Raw genomic sequence first — 21,497 nt, forward strand, 5'->3', positions numbered from 1 at the left:
GAAAATTTGTACCTCAACATTTAGCCCCCCGAGTCACGTGTGAGCAGTTTCTGCTTGGTCACACGTGTGAGTTTGAAATCTTGGTGGCAGTTGTGAATAGTGGGCTTTTGCAACTTCCCCCACGTTCAGCACTTTCCCACGTTCAGCATATAGTGGGTCTTCAGTTACTTCCCAGGTTTATTGCATTAAATGCTGGTCTTTTCCCCATGTCTTGTCATCTGCACTCTTCACGTTTACCAATAAAGGGTTGGCCTTGGCTGTTTCTTCTTTTATTTTTTGCTTGGACCGAAAACAGAGGGAGAAATGCGGAGAGAGCATCTTTTCTTCTTCCTTTCCATTGTCTTCAACCAAGAGTGAGAGAGAATGAGGGCGATAGCCATGGTTTAGTGAGAAGCTGCATTATTCCTCTTTTCCCTTGTTGATTTCGACCAAGTGAGAGAAAGACCCATAAATTTTTTTTTGGCTTCTTGTGGTGGTTATGGGTATTCTTCTACTCTTTTTCTCTTTTCTTTGAGCAACAATATCTCTAGTTCTGTGAATCATGGCTAAAGGAGAAGAACCGCTAGGTTCTGGTGATGTCAGCACTACTGGGGTGACTGTGCCAGAAAGAGAGGCTACGGCTGGGGGTGTAGTTGAGGCAGCTACTAGGGGTGATGATGTGGAGATTAGGCTAGGGGAGCCCTTGCTGCCATTGTAGGACCTTTGGTATTGTTCGTCTTCTCTGTTCCCAGTAGTTGGGGATCCTGAGGTCAGCACACCCGGGGTGCCAAAGAAGTGGATTTTGAAAGGTGAAGCCCCCAGTCATGAGACAGCTTGGGTCTCGGCTGCTTCTAGCATACTAGAACTGCAGTTTCAAAGAAAAGAGTTTCTGTAAATAGTAAAGCAAGCTTCTTGTTCAATAACACTTAGCTGTATGAATACTTTTCTGTTACTTCTGAGGAAGCTGTTGCTGGTGTGCCCAACCAAAGACATATTGTTTCTTTAACTGTTCATGATGTTTACCAAAGCAAAGAACCTCCAGGTATGATGTACTTGAGTTATTCATGTAAATGAGCTAAGCCTTTTCCAGTGGTGGCAAGGTTGCATTCACTGAAGTTGGTCGCAAGACATTAGGATTATCACTGAGATTAATGGTTTCCAGCTCCATATCAAGTGAAAAATTGGATACCATTGGAGGCCCTTTAGACAGTTCTGCCAGACTGTTGGGCAGATTTTCTTCTATTGTTGGGGTTTCTGTTTCTTAAGTATAACAACATGTTGGTGTAGTACTTGCTTCATTCAGTTTGGGACCTTTCTGCTTGAGGCAGCTAGGCCCCACGTACCGTCATAAACGATACCCTAAGTGACCATCCGATAGCTGGATTTGTATACAACGCAACTGTGAGGCACCGCTGGAGGTTTCCACATGTTCTCTTTTCTTTTTCCTTTGATCAAGAAAAGACCTCATGTCTATTTCTAGATTACTCTCAATGTCTTGCCAGCTAGGTAAAGGGATCCCAACAAGCCTTGAAGTAGAATCTTCCCCACTTGGGGTGAGCTCATCATAGAAAGTAGCCTCAAAGTAATGTGTTTCGGATAGATCAAATGGTGTAGGATTAGCAGGGATGCGTATGGGCTTACCATTAAACCTCCCCTTGACACATTGGTGGTAAGTAGATGGCACAAGCTTGTGTTTATGGAGCCATGGCCTCCCAAGTAGATCATGATAAGAAATGGGTGAATCGATAACATGAAATCTGGTAAGAGCGACAATAGGCCCTACTTTAAGAACTAGTTGTATACTCCCAATAGTGCATTCATGAATTCCAGCAAAGCTAAAAACCTCAATAGGGGCCCCAGTGATTCTGCTAAGTGGGATCTCAGTTGCTTTGAATGTGCTGGTTGGAATAAGATTAAGTGATGCACTAGTGTCGACTAGTGCCCTTCTTATGTGAACATCATTAATCTGAGCAGCAATATATAATGGTTTACTATGATCAAGTGGTTGTACCTCCATATCCTCGTCGGTGAAGGTAATGACATTGGTAGTCTCTAGGAAGGCACGGCTGGCATGAGCTTTAACTGTGAGGCAATGTGTTCCAGAGCTAGCAGCGATGGACACAAGAGCTTCAGTTGCTGCTCTCCTTGACTCTTCCTTGAGCTCCAATTGATTGAACAAAGTCTGAAAGGTAGGGCTTCTTTGAATAGCAGAGATAGCTGTTGGGGGCATGCTTGTACCGTTGGTAGTCTCATTCTCATCAACTCCATTATGAAAAATTACAGTAACTGTGGCTTTCCCTCTGTGATGCTGATGCAGTGGGTTCCACTGGACCTCTTGTTCATGAGTGAGGTTCAATGTGCCATCTAAAATTTTCTTGTGAAATGTCCTTCGGATTGCTCTACAATCCCTAGTTCCATGACTCACGTACCGAGGATACTGACAATAAAGAGGTTTTCACATATCGTCCGGAGTAGGCTCTTGAATAGGCTTGAAGGGCCTAAGCACTCCATCAGCCACCCATTTGTTAATGACAGCATTCATTTCTTCATCGGTGCATGGCATGGAAGGGTATTCTTCCTCCTCTTCCCTTTTCTGCTTCTCCCTAACTATTGGTTCATTGGTGGAGACTACAAGAGATTGAGGAGTATTTTTCTTTTCTAACTTGGATTTTTCAGCTGTGGAAGGTTTGACTAATACAACCATCTTACGAGCCTTCTGGAGCAACTGCGCAAACTAAACAATATCAAGATTCTCCAAATGGGCCCGGTACTCATGAGACATGTTATCAATACAAATTTCAACCAGCATAACAATCAAGAGCAGCATCTTGGAATCGTCATATGAAATTAAGGAGTCCTGCGGAGGACTTTTGCTTAGTGTTGTAAAGAGTGAGGATGGTAACCTTTTCCTCCCTATGAAAATATTTTGGGCAGAAACTTTCAATCATGTCATCCCATGTGGCAATGGAACCTGGCTGTAGAGTGGAGTACCATGTGTAAGCACGATCGGTAAGAGATTTTAAGAATTCCCTTAGGCAAAGATCACCATTTCCAACAAAAGGACCCATAGAATTAAGAAATTTGTTGACATGCTTGATTGCAGTCCCTTTCCTCCCATCATAAAAAGAGAAGGTGGGAGTTTCATATTTCTCCGGGTATGGCTTGCTTAGTAACTTAGCTAGGTAGGGTGGCCTACGAACAAAGTGCCTTGGTTCCTTCGGCTGGCTAAGCCTTTCACTTTCCAGCAAAACAGTGAGATCAGATAATGTAACAAACTGAGGAAGAGAGGCATTTTGCTCACTAGATTGAGGGTTCCCATCTGTTGATCCCCTCTCCTGCTGTGTTCTAGGATCTGGTCCTTCATGTAACGGTTGGGGTGTTGGCCCTTAAGTCTCTCCTAAGACCCTTAAAGTTTTAGCAAATTCGAATTGAATTTGCTACATTCCTTGTATCGTCTCCAAGAAGAAAGAGAATTGATGGTCAGAATCTTCTTGGTTGACCTCACATTGGTCAGCTTGCTCTCCTTGTGGAGCTTGACTGTGATGACTTTGTGCTACTGGGAGATTGGTGTTTCTAGTCCCCTCTTGCTGGCTGTTCTGCAATCTAAGAGGCATGGTGAACTCTTAGCTTCAGTAGACTCCCCAATGGATTCACCAAAATGTCGGGGGCGAAAAAGTTTTCCTTCTGACAAATAAGATTTATATTGGGTTGGAGGTCTAAACTGAAACTCGACGATGGGCTTGATGCACGGCCTAAAGGCTATCAGTGAAAATCCAAGAAATCCACTATATTTTATGCCTTGGGCTTAGATTGCCCATGAACAATCCCTACAATGAACACATTAGCACGGTTAAAAAAACATACTGTAAGAAATAACCGAGCAGTAAAGCATTTCTGCAGAAAACAGCCCAACGATAAGGTGTTTCTGCAAAAAATAGCCCAACGGTAAAGTGTTTCTATAGAAAAGAGCCCAGCGGTAAAGTTAAACAAAACAGGATAGATCTCCAACTGTTAGTTATTTCACAGACTAAAGGAAATATCTAAGTTTTCAGACTCATCATTCGTTAGCTCTGGAGAGGAGTCTTCTAATACAACAATATGAAGGAAAAATTATATAGTAACAGTTACATCATAACCATTGATAGTAAAAGAATAAGTAAATATCATGGGTTCCATTATGACAAATAATGAGGAAAACTTAGTGTGAGATGAAGGGAGAGAGAGAGATCCCAGCTAGCGTAGCAAGATCATTATGGTGCCAAAACATGCTCCTGAATATATAGTGAGTAATGAGTAGAGAGAGTCATTTGTGAGTAGTAAGGCTGTTGGAGCATTCTACTAGGGGTAGATAAGTGTTTGTGAGTAGAGCTATGAGAAGTGTTTTTGAGCTAGTAGTTGGGGACCTAGTCTCTAGGCTTGAAACTAAGAACTCCATCACATTTTCAGAGCTTGGAGTAGGCCTAAACAAAGAGGTTAAGGAAAAAGCCTTCCCTTTTGTATGTCTTAGTGTATCTTGGCCTCCTTAGTGTGTTTTTCTAAGCATTAATGGAGAGTTCCATTTATATCTCGATTTTTAGGGGGTGATTAGCAAATAATCTCTGCTACATCTTTCCCAATCCTCAGAAAATCCTTAGAGAATCGTTCTTGAGATTTTAGCTAATAGTGGTAAACTCAACTTTTATAAGGTTGTTGCTGTTTTGGATAATAACAGCTGGGATTCTGACTTAATATTGAATGCTGATGGGCCTTAGCTAATGGGATTCGAGCATGCTTAAGGCTAATGATCTTGGTTATGCTGCAACTAGAATCAGAGCTCCCTAGGGCAGATTAGATCACCCCAAGGCAGGTGTCAACCTTGGAGCCCTTGCTGGGAACTTTGCTAGGATCCCTTTGGTGCCCTCTAAACCATATTTCCCTAAGTTTCCCCATTTGGGGTTCATGTGCTTGGTTCATGAACCAGAGAATACATGTTTTTAGTATGAAAATGAGCTGATTTCATGTTGTTTCAGAAGCTTTAACGACTTGATCATGGCTGCGCTTGATTTTGGATCGGCTGGGTTGGAGAAGAAAGAAGGGACAGCTGGCTGAAGCTTCCCAGCTTTCTGTCACATCCCTCTCAGCTTTATGTCACATAAGAAATGATGGGATTTCAACTTGTGAAGGAAGGATTCAACCCTTGAGGGACACGTGTCCTCTTCTAATCTGATTGGACAAGTTGGGACCTGATGGGAAGGGGCTCCAGCTGTTCAATTGTTGCTGAAATTTGGCTGATCAGTTCACATGACCTCCAGCTGTTAGGATTTGTGTGTGGGCTAGGTTGGCTCAGTTGGGCTTTGTAGTTGAGCTCCTTTGGGCTTGGTTATCACTACAAAATGAAGAGTTTTGCTATGGGTAATATTCATGGGCTTTTATAAATCTTGTAAGAAGGGTATTTCTTGAGGGATAAATAATTATATTTCCCATGAGTGTGGGATTTAGTATATGTAAAACAAGTGTCAAAATAATATTTGCATTTTGTAAATATGTGCCAAAATAGCATTTGGGCTTCATGAAATAAGTGCCAAATTAATATTTGGGCTTTGTAAAATAAGTGCCAAATTAACATTTGGGCTTTGAGCATAAAGTAATTGTTTTTGCCAAAAAAATATTTTGGGCTTTGTAAAATAGTTGCCAAAATAGTTTTGAATTTTATAAAATAAGTACCAAATTAATATTTGGGCTTTGTAATAAATGCCAAATTAATATTTGGGTTTTGAGCATAAAGTAATTGTTTTTGCCAAAAATAGTATTTTAGGCTTTGTAAAATAGTTGCCAAAATAGTTTTGGGCTTTATAAAATAAGTGCCAAATTAATATTTGGGGTTTGTAATAAGTGCCAAATTAACATTTGGGTTTTGAGCATAAAGTAATTGTTTTTCCAAAATAATATTTTGGGCTTTGTAAGATTTTGTAAAAATATTGCCGTGTAGCAACGGACTTAGTAAAGATGTCATGTAGCAACGGGCTTTGTAAAGGTGTCGTATAGCAATGAGTTTTGTAAAGGTCCCGTGTAGCAACGGGCTTTGGATGTGCCGTGTAGCAGTGGGCTTTGTAAAGATGCCGTGTAGCAACAAGCTTTGTAAAGGTGTCATGTAACAACGGGCTTTGGATGTGCCGTGTAGCAACGGGTTTTGTAAAGATGCCGTGTAGCAATGGGTTTTGTAAAGGTATTGTGTAGCAAGGGGCTTTGGATGTGCCATGTGGCAACGTGCTTTGTAAAGACGCCATGTAGTAACGGGCTTTAGAGGTGCCGTGTAGCAACGGGCTTTGGATGTGCCATGTTGCAATGGGTTTTGTAAAGATGTCATGTAGCAACGGGCTTTGTAAAGATGCCGTGTAGGAATGGGTTTTGGAGAGGGTTTTGTTGGGCTTTTGGATTTTCCCACAAGGTAAGTGCTTTTGGGCTTTTTATAGAGATGGTATAATTTTGTGGCTCAATATGGCAGCAATATGATGAGTATTTTTGTGAAAGCCCAAGTTGGATAATATGTGGGCTATAATGGGTAATATTTGTGAGAGAGCCCAAGGCAATTTATGGGCTTGTGTATGGAGTATTTGTGAAGGCTTAATAACGTGGAGAATATTTGGGCTTTTTGGATTTTCCCACAAGGTAAGTGCTTTTGGGGTTTTTATAGAGTTGGTATAATTTTGTGGCTCAATATGGTAGCAATATGGTGAGTATTTTTGTGAAAGCCCAAGTTGGATAATATGTAGGCTATAATGGGTAATATTCATGAGAAGGCCCAAGGCAATTTATAGGCTTGTGTATGGAGTATTTGTGAAGTCTTAATAACGTGGAGAATATTTGGGTAATATATATGAGGAATATTTATGTGAGCTCAAAATAATTTATGGGCTTGTGTGAGTATTTTTGTGAATGGGCTAATGAAATTAAGGCCCGGAAATTTGTACCTCAATAGTTGTCTAATTTTGTAAATTCTTTGTTTGGGTACTGAGAAAATGTGGGTACTGAGAAAATGTGGGAATTAATGGGAATTGTAATATGGGATGTCAAGTTTTTTCTTTCTGTGATTTTTCTAAGAAAATTTTGGAGTCTATATTCGATAGTTGGATGGTTAAACTTAATCCTCCCAAAGGTGAAACAATAAATAAGAAAATTGCTTGTTCACTTCAATTGGGGAGGCAAACGTTTTCAAAATGGCCATTTTCACTTTAACGATATTTTGGTAATTTTGATAATTGGGTAATTTGATGAGTTGGGGTTTACCCATAATAATTTGATTGGGTTGGATTTGGGTTAGAAAGAATTAGATAAATGGGTTTTAATGGGTAAATAGGTTTTATATACCTAACCCAATAATTCCCACCCCAAACCCACCCATTTGACACCACTATATGATATTGCTCTCATGATTTTTCAAGAACTTCCTCATTGTACTACATCATAGTTGCTTAGAGCCTTCCTTTAAGCCATCTTGAAAATCCTTCACATAGTTCATTGCTAACTCAGAATGTATTTTTTCTTTTCTTTTCTTTTCTTTTTTTCACACAAGGAATTCAAACTAATTTATGTAAGCGTCACAAGCATAGAATGTGCCATATGGTTTGTTATATTGATACATTTATAGAGAAAACACACAAATATACACATGAATGGATGCATTAGTCAATATTACCACCTAGAGATAGAGAGAGTACTTGAACAAGACAAAGTAGCAACTCATTTTTAAATACAAATCTTCTATACAACTTTTTGTATTCAACTCTATGTTTATTAAATGGCCTTTCTTTCAACGAGTATTTTATCTAGCTTTTCTCAAATTTTGATCCATACCCGATTTAACAATTACCCAATCCGAACCGAATTTATTGGGCTGGCTAGCCCGTAGCAGCTCAAATCTCAAAATCGTGATGTCAAGTATAGATTAAAACTAGTCGCTAACCCGTGCGATGTACGGGATAGTTAAATAAAAAATAAAAAAAATTATTTTGCTATTATAACTTGGCTATAAAAAAATGCTATGGTGATGATTTCGCACAATGCTCAATTGTAATTAAATATACTATTCATCACCAATATAATCTATGTTATCTTGCACATTTGTTTGCATAACAAATGGGTTGTTTTCATCTTTTTAATAAAACAATTTATGATAGAGGAAAGAGGTAAACTGTTCCATTGCAGGATGCATGATGAATGTCAACTTTCCCAACTTGTTTAGTGTAAAATGATGTTCTCTTTCCTCTTCTTTTGCACTGCACTACATTTGGGTAGTTTTCAACACAAAGGATTGTGTAGAACTTCTCGTAATCACAGATGTTTTGGTTTTAAACCTATGCACATATCATAAAGAGTAAATCCTACTTTGGATAGATATATTATACAATTATTCAAATGGTTAAATTAAGCAGGAAAAAAAGAAGAAAAGTTGCACAGCCACAAACTCAATTAGATTTCTCTTGAATAAAATGGCGTTATAAAGTGTTATAAAAAATGAAAAAAAAAAATTTGAGAAAGGAATTAGGAATACTAACACTTGAAAATAGAAAAATTGAAAATCTACAAATTCAATGCTTGATAATAGATCTACATATTGCATTCTCATATCCTCCATCTTCTGCAAGTTAATTGGATATAATTAAAAAGTTTTCCCAATAGAACACTCTTTCCTTTCCATTATGCTTTGCATATTTTCATCCTTACCAAGTTTAAGAAAAGCTCAGTGGTCATTGCATAAAGAATATATGCACAAGTTTTAAATTAGTAATAGAATTAAGGTTAACCATTAAAAAAACCTGCAAATGCCATAAAAAGGATTAGTAAGGATCAGCTTAATAACCAACCTACAAGAATCACCAATAAAGGATCTTCTTCATCAGCTTCCTCTTTCCAATTACTGGTAGCATAAATGGGTCACTATGTGCAAGAAAATCTGCAATTGTTGAGGCTGGATTGAGGCATTAAAAGATAGAATCCATAAGAAGCATCTTTCCAATATTTGGGTCCTAATGGTACAATGCAAAGATGGTGACCTGTTACACAAAATGTTTTTTTTTAAATTTTTATTATTACAGTGAACATCCTAAAGCTGTTAACCAATACAGAAACTTGTATCCAATGGTATATACCAAGTGGGGTAAATGCCTCTATATCATCTAGAGACCAATTGTTTTAAAGCATTTTGAATCACAAAAGCATCTGATGGCTAAAGTGCTTTTGCCAAAAATGATCAAATAGTTCTAAGCAACAAACTTTTAATATGCAATCATAGTTCTTGTAAATCTAACAATCTTAGGTAACTGATACTAAATCAATGGATTATGGATCATCTTTGCATACAATCTATAATAAATATACGACAAAAAAAGGAAGAAAGAAAAGCATTTAAATTAATCAATAAACAAATTAGGCTAACTAAGTTGGAGAAACATGTTTCATAGAAAGAGAATCTTGTATTTGCTAATTAACCTTTCATGGTGCTACCTCAATACACAACAAAGATACGAAATTTTCATTGATCTAAATGCTCAAAGAAATATAGAGAGTTGAGAACTATTATATCATTTAATTATATGTGTCTCAAATTACTTCGTTTCTATAAGGTTTTGATCTTCACTACTTACATCAACAGAAGAATTGCTTAGCATGAACCACCATTAAATTTTGGCTTCAAGAAGATTTATATGCTTATATAATAGTGGCTGTGAACATTAGAAAGTGCTGACTATTATAATAGTGCATTCTTTTGCTTCCCTCTACTTCTCTAATTCCATCAATAGACTCAATCTCTATTTCATGCAATTCAGCCTCAACATTACAAAACATTACTGTGTCTGCATATTTGTAAATGTTATTTGCAAGCATATAAATATTCAACTTGTAGTATATTTATAAAGGTTCTTCCTCTTTGACCAAATTTTATGTTCTCAATAATAATGTAATACTGAAGTGGTTACTTTAATTTAACTAAAATTTTTCTCAAATTTGAAACACATACACAAACCAAAATTCAATAATACATATAATTATTGAAGTATATGGATTATGGTTAATAAATATAGGGAAATGTTTGTTTTAGTAACCTTTTCAATTAGGCGTCACATTGTTTGTTCCACAGACTGACACAATGACAAAAGCCAAACTCTTATCCAACCCATACGCACAAAAAATATAAGGTAAATATTCGATTTTCCTTGATATATATTTTCTAGGGATTTCTGTCAACTTACTTAGTAAATCTGCGGTACATGATGAGAGGTATAAGTTCAGTAGAAGATTGTTCTTGAGGGCGTATTTGCCTTCTTTTGTAAGTGGGATTGTAGATGTCTTCGATTTTGCCCTTCTATCAACCTTAATCAAAACCAATAACCAAATAATCAAGGGTGTTACTAGATGAGCGGATAATAGACCAAACAAATCGGCTCATATATCAATTATCAATAACACACCCAAAATGATAAAAATGTAAATAGATTAAAATGTTAGATTGCAAAAGAACTTAACTGTTTATTTTCAATTCAGTCAAAGAATTAGACAAACAAACAAAAAGAGAAGAAAGATATAATAATTGTTTCCAAAGTTTTCAAGGGCTTTAGCTAAGTCCTCATACTTATACTCCATCTCCACCTTTGCAATATCTTTTAAATTTAAGCATGGACACAATCAAAATGAGTGAAAAAGATCATAATTTTTTGTAAAAATTAAAAAATTTGGGAATTTAGATTCAAATTATGTAATAAGAATAAAATAGTAAGGTATTTTATCTTAAAGGTGCTGTCTAACACAGAACAGATTGGATTGCTGAGTTGTTTTTTCTCTCTTTCCCACTAACAAAAGTAAAGTATTGTTTATGAGAAAAGTTTGAGTTGAAGCCAAGAGAAGAATATTTATAGATACAAAATATTATGGGCAATTCATATTGCAGTGGAAGAGATTGTACCTATCAAAGTCTCTGTTTCAACACCTCTATAAGAAACATCCCTTGGGTTTGAAGTTGACCCTTGGGACCTGACCAAACTTTGCAGTATTGATTAAAATCTTATTACAATTCTAAATCTTCAAGCAATCATTATTACTTATACAATATCAATTAATCCAATACAACAACTATTTTGAAGAATCTTTGAAACCTATTATTTGAATTATTTTTCAGTGCAACAACAAGAGTTTGAAAAAAGAATAAAAAATATTATAGTATGGAAGGGTAAAAGTTAAATGTAGAAAGATGGATAGGACCGACAAATCTTTCCCATATAAATAAGACATGGGCAAATACACCATTCGACAATGACACCACATCCTTCCTATTAACCAAAAAAGATGGAAAATCATAACCAAGAAATTGAGGACAAAGCCATGCTACTGCAATTAGCAACCCCCTTAGTTGATATGAAAGAGAGAGCAATAATTTGATTGAATTTGCTTAAATATGAAAGAGAGAGCAATGCGACCAATAATTGAAATTAGCAAACTCCACTACTGTTTCCAAACCCATCAATCTATGCTAATCATTCAAAAGGAACTCTCCCAAATGTAACCCTAAATCATACTTAACAGCCAAAAACAATAGAACAAAATTAAAAACTTACTGGTAATGTTTTCGGAGAAGTTCTGGTCTAATTATAAAGTCCCTGAGATTTTTCTCTCCCTCTCTAACTCTTTCTGCCCCTTATTAAGGCTCTCAATGAACAATAATAATATAAGGCTCTTTTGGTTTTTAAAAAAAACCACAAATTTACTCCAAATAAAGAGAATCGGTAAGGGGGAAAACATAAAATTAAAATAAAAACATCACTAACCATTCTTTAAATTGGCAAGAGATGAAGCCCATGTAGAATTTGATCTTCTATAGGGTTTCTCTAGGTTCAACGAAGCCAACATCGAATTTGATAGCAAACCTTGATCTTAGAAAATTTATAAACAAATTAGAATCTTTACCACTTCCTAATGTTTCCAACGAATACATAGATTCAAGTCCCCCTCCACCACCTAAGATTTATCAAAATCATAAAAATAAAAGCAATAACAAACGAACTATTTCCTCACACATACTTAACAAACAAACTACAACCTTTTGTAGCATGCCAGACTTTCTAGTATATGTTTAGACAAAACAACTTATTAGTGCCATTTAAAGTGAAATTCATTTGTTAAAATCAAAATCAGAAAATGAATTTCTTATTCATGCATTTGACTCCTTGTATATCAAGGCCTTGTTGTGTCAAGTTGCATACCTGCGTGCCAAAACATCCTTCTTAGTGTACAGGATCCTAGTCACTGATGGGGCAAGAGTATCCGAGAAAGTCGCAAGTTCATCGATCTAATGAACATATTTTGCATCATTAATAACTCCAAAGACTAATCAACAACACACATACACACACACACACTATGAGTGTCACGTCACACTCATAGTCATATAAAACCCCTTAGAAGAAAACCCAGCAAGTTAAACTGTGAAGCAAATGAAAACCCATAGCAATGAACCCATATACAAATTTCCGTTCCGTACCTGGTTCTGTAAACTTTCAGTGTCAACAAACAGTGAAGAAGAAGCAAAGTTTTGGATGAAAGAATGAGGCTCGTGAATTGGGTAGCCAGAAAAATCCTCCATGGTTTGGGTTGTGGAGTCCTCATATTGATGAGCCTCATCTGACATTGAAAGTTGTGAGAGACTTGGAGGGCAGCGATCTATGGTGGCGGCAATCTGTGGCGGCAGCAGCGACTGTGAGAGAATCTGAGTTTTGGGTTTTAATTTTGGAGGAAGGTAAGGATGAGTTTTACGTTTAGGAGAAGGAGATGTTAGTGAGTGAGAAGAGGAGAGAAGTTTTCTTTTTTTGGTTTTAAAAAGGCTGTAACGTGTATTTGGTGGGGGCAGACATTAGATTTAATTTTAAATCAAATTTAAGAAATAGAAAAAAAAAATTAAATGCTGAAGTGGAAAATTGTGAAAATTTCAAAAGTTTCGGTTATATATATATATATATATATATTAATAAGAAATCACTACAGAACACCAGAAACATCTGGACAGCCCACGTGCCACGTCAGCAGTTGAATCTAGATTCCCCGAAGGCTCTACAAACTTCCCTGCAACCAGCTTTTTCTATATCTCTTGCAATTCCAACCCATCATCCAATCACAAAGCGCCACGTTACTCTTTTTTTAAATTTTCCTATCTCGATACACGTGGCCAGAAAATTCCAGACAGTTCTTTCAAGCGCAGAAAGATCTGGAACAGAAACATTTATTTACGGCTGTCTTTTAAAAGGCTGATACGGTGATATCTGAAACTCATATCAGAGAAAAAGAGTTGGTGTAAAGTGAGAGTGAGAGAAAAAAAAAAGCTCAAGAATTTGAATCGCGGTTTTCTGGGTTTGTGGATTGATTCGGGTGCCGAAAGGACAAGGATTTTCTGCACAATTGTGTGCAGAGTTGCTGCAAACAGGGTTGGGTGGCTACCATCTACAGTGACACTTGTCCTAGTATCTTGTGAAACGCACACGGTTAGATTTTAGTTAACTTTTTCCGTCAAAATTATAGCAGCTCTCTCTCTCTCTATCTCTCTATCTCTCTCTTCAGCTCCTTTAATTTCAGTCTTGAATATTTTCTTGGCATCCAAACAGCAAGAATCCAAAATCCCAAAAAAAAAAAAAAAAAATCCCCATAAAACCCAATTGATTTAGCACCAGATCTAAACCCCGATTTCCAAAATATTTGCACTTACCGGAGCCAAAATCCTCACTGTGCACAGATCAGATCTAAATTTTGGGAGGATTCCTTTTTGCATGTTGGATCTTCGGTTTTAGGTGGGATTGGCAGCAAGAGTTTTTTTATTATGGGTTGAGGTGGCTGTGGTTTCTAATGAGAGGAATGAAGGAGGAAGAAAGATGGATAGAGAGTCTGATGATTTCGAAGAGAGAGGAGAGAGAGTGATGGTTTTTTTTTTTTTTTTTGCTGAATGAGACTCATGGTTTCAGAGAGAGAGATGGATAACTTTTTGCGTGTTTGACGTTTGAGAGAGAGAGAGAAAGAAAACGTTGGTTAACGGACAATACAAACTAATAAAACTAACCATGTGCGTTTTTCATGATATTAGGACAAGTGTCACTATGGATTGTTGCCATCTAATCCTGTTTGCAGCAACTCCTTCACACAAGTGTGCATGAAATCCTTTGTCCGTGGAAAACGTTTGTATTAAGGATTGTGTGGAACTGTTTGGCTGAAACGGGTTTTCATTTTCTTCGGAGAAGTCAATTTGTTAACTATTCAGCAGTTTCTAACATGTGTTTCTTTCATGACTTCATGCAGGTTGTTTATTCGCGAGTCAGTTGTAAGGAAGTCGTAAAATCAATTGTCTTGAATAAAATTTACCAATTTAATATTAAACTCATTACAAATAAATCTCACAATATATACACATACAATATATATACACATACAAAGGGAGAGAGAGAGAGAAAGTTACATATATATATATATATATATACACACATACAAAGGAGTTACACGTTAATGCAAATAGATAAGGATTTCAAATGTGAACAGGTAATGTTTATTAAGTGGGTCCTTTCTTTTGACAATCAATTTATCTAGCTTTTCTCAAATTTTGATCCAAACTCGATTTAACTAGGTGTATGTGTGAAGTGACAAGTAATTTATCTAGCTTTTTTCATATTTTGATCCAAACCCGATTTAACTAGGTGTATGTGTGAAGTGAAAAAAAGCCGTAGAGCAGCGATAACAACAGCAGCAACATCCAATGATTCTCAAAATTGGGTGTATGTGCTGTCGAATAAAATTTCTTTCTAAAATAATTTAAAGAAAAACTTTATAAACTCTTCATATATCTTTATATTGCGTGTGAATTTTGAAAATCTAATCGTTAGATTATATATTTTAATTATATTTTTCATGCATGTAAAATTTCAAAAAGATTAAAAATTAATTGTTATTTCATCAAATAAATGTTAAAATTTTATAATTTTATAATCTAAAATTATGTATAAAAAATAAGTTTATTAATTAAATAATAAATAATATCTAATTTGAACGAAATTTGATATGCATGTTAAGAATATAAGTAACGTGAAATTCAATGGTTAGATTTTTAAAATTCACATTAAAAAAAAAGATATATAAGAAGTTTAAAAATTTTGAAGTTGCCTGACTTTCTTTACTTTTTATTCATTATTTTTTATACTGGGTTAAACTAGGCAACAAATTTTTTTTTTTTTTTTTAAGCATGATACATGTACAGCTACACTACCTTCTTTTTTGGACTGTTTTTTTCTTGTTTTTTTATTGGGCATGAATCTTATATTTTAATAAACTTGGGTGATTGCTTCTTTTTTTGGTTGGTTATTTGCCTTTTTTTTTTTTAATTGGACATCATTTTTAATAAGGATGTATAAGTAAATTTGTAGAAACTCTATTTTCTATTTTCCATTTCTCTCCTCAACCAAACAAAAAAAATTTTCATTCCTTCACTTTTTTACCCTTCTAACCAATCACAAATCAGGGAAACTAAAATTTCTTCTATCCTTTCACTGTTTCATCATCTTCTCATTTTCTATTCTCTCGCTTTTCCATCTTTTCAACCAAACGGACCCTAAGTCTATGGGAAACAATAGCATTTCATAACAAATAGCTAGATTTCTTGTGTTTACTTCATCCATACAATCACAGCTAGACAAAATACTAAAACACCTTGGCCTTTTGTCATAGTAACATTATCATTGCCATATTTAAATGTTTGTGGTGTATCGTTATGAAGGGATTCTTGTATTCTTCCAAAAATCAAGTGATATAAGTTTAATAACTCCTAACTTTTTTTGTACATCCAATCACCAATGAGTCACATTTATAAATTCATTTTTATCATTTATGGGTCCAACATGATATGGAAGTGGGTTTTTTTTTTTTTTTTTTCAAATGCATTAGAAGGAAATCAACATTTTTGCACTTTGTTACTTCAATTAACAATGGTATTAATTTCAAATTAGTGATAGAGTAAGGATTTGACTTTAGATGATAAATTATGTGATACAAACATTAAAAAACAAATGTATATACATGTGTGTCTATATATATATACACGTGTCAAACATAAACTGAAACATAAACTTATACATATCATACAAATGCACAAAGTAAAACAAAAACTAATAATTTATTAAACTTTAAAACAACTAAATTAATAAGTTAATCATTTGTGTACAAAAATTTGCAAAAATAAGTAATATAAGTTTAAAAAAGTTGTCAATGACTTTTGAGTGGAGTTTATGATGTGCTTTTGTGTCAGAACTTCATTCCATCTCCCTTGCTCTGTGTGTGTGTTTCTAGGAAAAAGAAAAAAAAAAAGAGGTGGTAATTGGAAATTTTTTTTATTTTAATCATTAATTTGAAATAATGCTTCTTATTTACCCCTTTTTCCCCCACTAACTTTACTCTAATTTTTCCCTCTGACACTAATGCTATAATGGTTAATGGTGATGCAATAAACATTTATGGGTATTATGAAAATGAACCAAATCACGAATGTGATATTCAACACTTTCACTGTCCTTGGAGAGAGATATGACAAGAGGACACCTAGAATAGCTTAGCATTGAATAAATTCTCATATAATTAACAAATAAGTATCAACATTTTAGAAGGATTAAAGCATATATATCCGATTATATATTTGAAACGTATTATTGAAGTATATTTGTATTTGTATTTTATATCTTTGATTTAAAATATTCTTCCTTATTTGTCATTTTTTCCACTAACTTTATAGGTATAAATGTTAAATAGTGTATTAGTGTGAAAGGTCAATGTTTTAGTTGAAAAACGTTTGATTTTCTTAATATAATACCATTATTAATCACTCCCACATGGTTAATTCTCCTAATAGATTTAACACAACACTTTAATGAGTGTAGTGTGAATAGAAAGATAACCAACTAGGATTGTTACAAATTTGTCTCTCCATTTACCTAGTAGACCCAATTTGGAAGTATTTAGGCTAAGAAGATAGAAATGTCTTGCACTAAAAGTTTAATGTTGAGGTTAGGATTCTTGTAGCCTTCTGAAATCACGTGATACATGTTCTATACCTCCTAACTTTGATTCTATTAATGGTGGCATCAAGTTTCAATCATTGATAAGGAGTGAGGATTTACTCTAGATGGTAAATTATGTGATATAAACATAAACAAGAACATAGACATGCGTACATATACATAAAAAAAAACCATAAACATAACCATATACATATGCATATACAAAATTTTTGCAAAAGTAAATTATTGTATGGAATCTCAACATATCCTTGATCGATCAAGATTTAATTTTGACACATTCTCAACACATACTTGATCAATTAAGAATAGTAGATTCAAAATTTGATTTGATCAGATTTTCATTAAGTCAGCTATGCAAATGGGTTTTTGTAACCTTAATAGGTGTGTCTATATCAAACGCCCATTAATCAAGTTGTGTAGATAATTTATGCTATAAAAAGAGAAAACCCTAACCTTCACCTTTTCAACTTGTTATAGAAGCAAATAGAGAATCATCTTACACAGTGTTGTTGCTGCCATTATGTAGATCAAGTTTAAAGCCATAGAGCCATCTCAAGGTTTGCTATGGAGATGAAAGCTTCACATGGGTACTTGAAGTCGTGAGCAGAAAGTTCACTTGCAAAAGAGTTCATATATCAAAGAATCCAAGGATTTGGAGCCACATTAAGTGTGCCTTTAATAATAGCTTACTTGAGATTTTGCTAAAAGTATACTTGTACTTTAAAAAAAATAAAATAAATAGAGAAAAGATGTGAGGTTTTAAAAAGTCGTTCATAAGCAAAAAAAGCTAAAAGGTAAACAAAAAACTAGACACAAACAGAAACTAAGTAATGTTAATAAGTTCTACAAGTTGTTGTAAACTAAAATATGATTACTATATTTTGTAAAACTTCAATTCTATATAGTGAATATGTTTTTCTTAGGATTGGTGGTTAAACCCCTGCAGCAGTTTTCCCTTTGGAACAGTTCCTTGGATCATCATATGTTTTGTCATTTGTTTGTTTGTTTATTGTTTTTCATATAGTGTAATTTATGTTTCTTTGTAAACTGTAGTTATTAACCTAAAAATCAATCTAAATTCTTAATCGATTAATTTAACAAGTCAAATAATTTTGTTATAAAATTAATTGGGGCCTAAAATTTTCATAATAAACTCATTTCACCATGAGTTCGCATAAAGCAATTTAAATTCATGAATCCAAAAACAAAGGAAGAAGCAATTTGATATTTTGTATTAACACAAATATCCAAACTGTACATGTAAATGAAAGTCTATTTATTCAATAACACTATAAATATTACTTCGTCACAATAGTTTTCACTTGCCTAAATGGCTTTGAGATGGTAATGTATTTTGGCTTGTTTAGAATTTTAGCTCATTTATCAAAAGCAAATTACTTGTTAGTGGCCCAAAACCCATGAAAACCAAGAGGAAAATTAAGGTGCTTCTAGGCTTCAAATCTTGCAATAAGTGCATTATCTTCTCCCATCATTTTAGGATCCACAATTACAAAATAGCACATTTGTATTGAAACGGCATACTATAATAAAGAGTAATACAAAAAACGGAAAAAAAATACATTTATGCGTAGTCAATATAAATCCATAATATAGTTACCAAGACCTATTAGTCTTTTGTGCGATAGGCTTTAGACAGTAAAAAGGAATGTTTGGCAAACCACAAAATTGGTTTAATTATGAAGTTAAACAAAAAATAAAACCAATTTAAGTTCAAATTGATTTTATTTTATTTAGCTTGTCTAAATCATGATAGAACCAGTTTTTTTTTTTAGTGGGAATATACAAATGTGAAACTAATAAAATTTAAAAATTTAAGTTTTTGAGGGAATGTATTTAATAGAACCAAACTAACACTTACTTTTTTATATATAAATATATATATTTCCATTTTGAACTGAGTGTTTCTATATATAAAAAAAATCGAACGAAAAACAACTAAAATTGATCGAATTTAAAACTAGTTTTGTTGGAAATATATAAATGTGAAAACATTAAAATTTTAAAACTATAATTTTTCAGGGAATGTTTTTAATAGAGCCAAACTAACACTTGATTTTTTATTTTTATTTTATATAAATATATTCAATCCCATTTTGAACCAATTTTTTGAATAAAAAAATTGTCAAACTAAAAACAACTAAAACTAGATAAATTTAAAACTAGTTTTTGGTGGAAATATATAAATGTGAAAATACTAAACTTTAAGACTGTAATTTTTGAGGGAATGTATTTTTTTTTAAGGCGGAGGGGGAAATGTACTTAATAGAACCGAATTATCACTTAACTTTTTGTATAGAAATATATCTAATCTCATTATGATTTATGAACCAATTTTTCGAATTAAAAAAAAAATCAAATATAAACAACTAAAACTGATTATATATTGGTTGACTTGGTTTTGTGGTTTGCAAAAATACATGGTGGGCAATAATTGTCTCACACTCTTAATGTACATGCTCCATATACACTCAACAACCATTTATAAAGTGTGGACATTAGGTATTCACATTTTTTTACTAATGTTCGGTGTGTATGAAATGTGGGCATTGAGAGTGTGAGATAATCATTTGTCTTATCAAAGAAGATAGATTCGATACTTCTTAGACACGTTTACTTCAATCAATATTTTCTATATAAATGTGTATACTATATCAAGTGGATATTCATTAGTTAAGCTTGCAAATTAGCTTACACTAAAATTATGAAGTTTTGTTAATGAGATAAATGATCAAGACATTGCTCACCTCAACCACAAGAAGATATCCACCCTCTTCTTCATCCCCTTTAGGAATAAAAATAGGCTCACCGATAAATTTCTGACGACTAGCAGACCATGTATGAACAAATTGATTTAACACATTGAGCTTCACGACGGTGTCAAATGGAAAATGTGGAAACGTTTGGCGAGATCCAGAAGAAGTTGCTGCATAAATGCTTTTTTTTTTTTTTTTTTTTTAACAGGAAAATCTATTGACCTTTTCCATTGATAATTCAAAGGCTCCCACACAACATTTTTGGAAATTCCCATCAGCATCTAATTGAATAGACACCTGCATATGTGATGGGGATATTTAATACGATATATGCCAATTTGAAATTATACAATTTCATATTGAGTATGATATTGCTATCAGGATTTCTCAAGAACTTCCTCACTGTACTACATTAGAGTTGCTTAGAGCTTTCCCTTTAAGCCATCTTGAAACTCCTTCACACGGATCATTGCTAGCACAGAATGTGGTTTTTTTTTTTTTTTTTTTTTAAACACAAGGAACTCAAACTAATTTATGTAAGCGTCACAAGCATAGAATGTGCCATATGGTTTGTTATATTGATATATTTATAGCGAAAGCACACAAATATACACATGCATGGATGCATATAATCAATATTACCACCTAGAGATAGAGAGAGTACCGAACAAGATAATGCAACAACTCATTTTCAAATACAAATCCTTTATACTGCTTTTATGTTCAAATTTATGTTTATTAAGGGTTCATTTGGTTGGAGGGATGGAAAAGTGAGAGGATAAAAAATAGTAAGAGGATGGAAAAATGGGAAAATAGAAAAGATTTTATTTTCTCTCCTATTTGTTTGGTTGGGAGTGGAAAAGTGGAAGGATGAAAAAAAAAATGAATTTGAATAAATTTATTCATATACCTTTGTTAAAGAATGATGTTCACACAAAAAAGTGACAAATAGAGACACACACACCAAAAAAAAAAAAAAAAAAAAACCCAAGCCTAGAAAATCAAAAGAATAAAAAAAAAAAAAAGTAACGTTGCCCAGGAAAAGAAATAAAGAAAAAAAAAATTAAAGAGGCAACGTTGCCCAAGAGAGAGAAAAAAAAAAAAAAAAAAAAAAGGCAACTTGAAGAAGCTTATGTGCACATGCATATGGGTATTTTTGTCAATTAAGAAAAAATTTATCTTCACTCAGTTTTCTTTCTATTTTGGAAAGAAAATTTTTTGGTAGACTTGAGGAGAAAACACTTAGGTCCCACAATTTATTTTTCTTTCTCCCCACCCAACCAAACACACTCCAAAAAAATTTTCTTCCTATTTTCTCTTTAAAGTTTTCCATCCACATGTTTTACTTCCAAACAAACATACTCTAATGTGGCATTTGGAACGGAGTAATGTTTTATAATTCCCAAAAATGTTTAAAAATTTTTATGTTTGGTTACAAATCACGTCAAATAATCAAATGTCAGAGGAATCTAGATTCCCTTTTAAACCCATTTTAGTAGGAATGTGGATTTCCTTTAAAACATGTGGTATCCATATTCTTAAGTTTAAAGAAAATTGTATTTTTTATAAATTGACAATTTTAACCCCTTTTTCTTATCATTTAAACAATCAAGATAAAATATAAAACAAATCATCAATATCTTTTCTCTTGTCTTTATCTTTTCTCGCCAGAGTA

At 34.0% G+C, this 21,497-nt stretch overlaps 1 pseudogene; it reads right to left on the minus strand.

Annotated features, from left to right (window-relative positions):
- Positions 1 to 21,497, minus strand: part of LOC126722238 (carotenoid cleavage dioxygenase 7, chloroplastic-like) — a 72,368-nt pseudogene that overhangs the window by 9,180 nt on the left and 41,691 nt on the right.

This window comes from Quercus robur, chromosome 4 (assembly GCF_932294415.1).
Source record: "Quercus robur chromosome 4, dhQueRobu3.1, whole genome shotgun sequence".
NCBI lineage: Eukaryota > Viridiplantae > Streptophyta > Magnoliopsida > Fagales > Fagaceae > Quercus > Quercus robur.